We start from the raw sequence: 3458 nt of genomic DNA, 5'->3' as shown, positions 1-3458 counted from the left end.
CTGTCCAACTCGGCTGAAAGGCATCTAGAAATATTTTAATAAAAAACGTTTACTAACAACTTCCATTTTACTTCTCAGATGTGCGTGTGAATATTGCATCTAACCAAATTACAGTGTTACTGTTGAATTCAGCATTGTAAGAATAGACTATGTTGCGTGGCCTTCTATTGCAAGAAAAGACCGATGCACAAGTGAGGCAGAAACTGGGCAGGAGCTTAAGCTGAAAAACGCACTTTCATAAACACACAAAAGAAATAAAAAGAATTGTATAGTGAAGCAAAATGGTTTCATGTCACCCCCCAAGGTAGATACATACACTGCGCTCCTCTGTTAATACGAACACGAAAAAAAATCGCTTTAATTTGCAGTTTATTTCTTTGACAGCTATTGAAAAAGCTGAAAATGTGTCGCTCAGATTAGTGCCCCGAACGAGCGCTTTATTCCACACCAACAGGCAAATGTCAGCCCCTCGAATTTAAGGTGAAAAATGAAAACAGGATATTGAATGCTCTCGCTAACAGTGTCGCGCAGTGTACATAAACACCAAGGCACCATATCACAAACCGAAGCATACGAAGAAAAAAAGACTCATTTCATTGGGGAAAAAAAAAAGTAGAGATATAAATGGAGCACTCGCTTTCGCTAATTTTCACTGTCTTGCTGCCTGAAGTAACCAAACAAAATATCTGTCCGTTTGCCGACTGCTTTAGTCTTTGGTCTTTAACCTTTAATTTTTGGCTCTGGAGAGCTGCGGCACCGCGGAAAGCAGCAGCCCGAAACACCGAGGCCCGCGGTGCCGCGTCTAGGGAACATGGTAATGTGATGAGTATATACGTGCAAGATGACGACGATATGGGTTGTTGGTGTTGGGGAGGGTGGCAGTCCGATTCGCAGAAGTCCAGACTTCGTGGAGGCGGGTTGGGCGGGTGAGCAGCGAGCTATGAAGATCTTGCACGCCGCTCGATCAGTGCATGAAGGAGCACCAGGAACATAATGGCGTTATTGCTCACTGGGGTCCACTGGGGTCAAAGAATCATGCTCCAAGGAGGTAGTCCAGCCGAAGTAGAAGCTGCCGCCTCCGAGGAACTGAAGAACCGAGGGCTCAGATTGAGACACCGCCGTCGCCCGGTGTGTCATCCTCTCAACGTCGTCGTCGTCATCTCGCATAGAAAAATCGAGCCCGCTGGCTTAGACAAGGCAGCACCTGTTCCCACCGTTCAGGGGCCGTAAAAGGATTGCGGCCAGCGATTTCTCGAAGCAGCCAGAGGTTCTTGACTACCACGTGAAACGTTTTCTGGGGGACGCCTTTTCAAACAAAGTCTGCGCAGCTTCTTAGTGCAGTGAGGTTCATAAGGGTCAAGCGCGCTCCCAAGCATGATTTCAAATAGCGAGCACCCACCTTTCCAGAAAAGTCAACCTTCACTGAGAGTGGAACGTACTTCTCAAAATGGCGACGATAGCGGAGCTGACGCTCCACGCTCAAATCCCAGAGCGGGTCGCGCATGCGCGATGGCGACTCCGCTTTCCATAGAGCGGAGCGGGAAACCGAAAACGGTCTACTAAAACTCTCTAATTTTAGACTTTTCGTAGATCGCATACGCTGTAGATTTCGGGTCCTGCGGGCGCCAGCACAATCTGTGCTCAACGTGACGTTGAAAGCTCCCGCATGTAGTACGAAAAGTCTGTTCTTTCACGAAAGTAGAAGAGAGCAGCTCGTTCAACGGTGTGTCGAGCGCGATTGACCGGGAATGGGTTCGCGTTTTACTTGCTGAAAGGCCGTGACAAGGAACAGGAGCGTTTGCTCCAAGCACTTCCAAAATACAGACTACGCGGAAAAAGCGAGTGCGTTAAAATGCGAATTGTTGTGGTCCTCTTCGCAACAGCATTGCGCGAAGGGACCGGGATGTCTAATTTTATTAGGAACTTTTCGTAGATCGCATACGCTGCGTTCTTCTGGTCCTGCGGTCGCAAGCACAATCTGTGTTCAACCTGACGGCAAGAACTCCCGATAGTAGTGCAAGACTCTTGCGTACAATCTACGGAAAGTTTATTCTTTCCAGAAAGAAGGAGGAAACTGCGGAACTGCTAACGCAACATCGGGAATGGGTTCGCATTTTATGCGCTGGAAGGCCGTGACAACAGTCTGCTCCAAGCACTTCCAAAACACAGACTACGCGTACCTGCTTTCAGTTAATCAGAAAGGCAAATAAAAAAATGCTTGTAGCATTCTTTAAGCGCGTCTTTGTGCCGATCGTGAGTTGCGCTTAGAACGGACGGTTTTGGCGAGACGGGTCGCCACGATGCGGATAGCACGGTATACAGGTGAAGTATACTCTAGATTTCAATATTTCTTTTGACAGAGCAATAAATAACCCCCAAACACACCGATGGCGCTATTATGCAGTTCTTGCATAGCTTTACCACAGGCTACTGGCACGGCAACGCTCCTGGCTCGCGCTGAAAATCATTAGGGAGTTTTCGTAGATCGTTTTCGACGTCCCGCAAGGCCCTCCGCAACCCGCTGCGATAGCGGGAACTCCACAGTCAAGGCTATCGGCGCGCAGGCGCAGTAGCAACTTCTTCGTTGCGGAACGCTTAGCGGAGGGGGTAGCGCGGTCTACGAAAACTCCCTATTATCTAAAGGTGCAGCGTGAACGTCTGGTCGCAATAGAGTCTTGGCAGATTGTTTTTTCGCCCCGATAACGACACCCGATAATGATACGATGCATGGCCAAGCCCTCCGGAAAGGAGAGAAGGTATCGTTATCGGGACGAAAAAACGATCTGCTAAAACTCTCTAATAGGGAGTTTTCGTAGACCGCGCTTTCCCCTCCGCTAAGCCCTCCGCAAAGAAAAATCCGCTACTCCGGCTGTGCGCCGATGGCCTTGACTGGAGAGTTCCGGGTATCGTTGCGGGTTGCGGAGAGCGTTGTGGGACGGCGAAAACCATCTACGAAAACTCCCTCACCGTATGGCAGCCTGCGGTTACGCTATGCTAAAAGTGACTATTAGTAACAAGCCGTATGTTGATTACGTGTCGCAATGCGGTAAGACCGCGACGGTGTGCAGTGAGCTGTGAGCCTCTGGCAGAGACTTCAATACTGTGAACGCTGCTGTGCCGGAGCTTGACGGCCACCATGTGCGGTTAACGTTTCAGGCCAATAGTAGCCAGGCACAGCGCAAACACCCACGATATTTTCACCACCCACAAAAATATTTTGCCATATATAATAATGTGACCGCGGCACCCAAGCACGCTCGCCTTCCACAATCTAACAAGTTCTGTGATGTTTTCGCAACTTTTAAAGAACATGCTGGTTTTCCTAACGCCATCTCCGTCACCTGTTATACGCTCTTGCCCTGACCGTTTTGCATTTGTAGACAAATTAATTCATTTAAGCACACTGACCAGCGTTACCGAGCAGGTGCGTGCAAGATCTATCCCCGTCCCTTCCGCGA

This window comes from Ixodes scapularis, unplaced genomic scaffold, assembly GCF_016920785.2.
Source record: "Ixodes scapularis isolate PalLabHiFi unplaced genomic scaffold, ASM1692078v2 PGA_scaffold9__187_contigs__length_104089568, whole genome shotgun sequence".
Lineage (NCBI taxonomy): Eukaryota > Metazoa > Arthropoda > Arachnida > Ixodida > Ixodidae > Ixodes > Ixodes scapularis.
The sequence above is the reverse complement of the archived record's forward strand: the minus strand, read 5'-3'. Positions refer to the sequence as shown.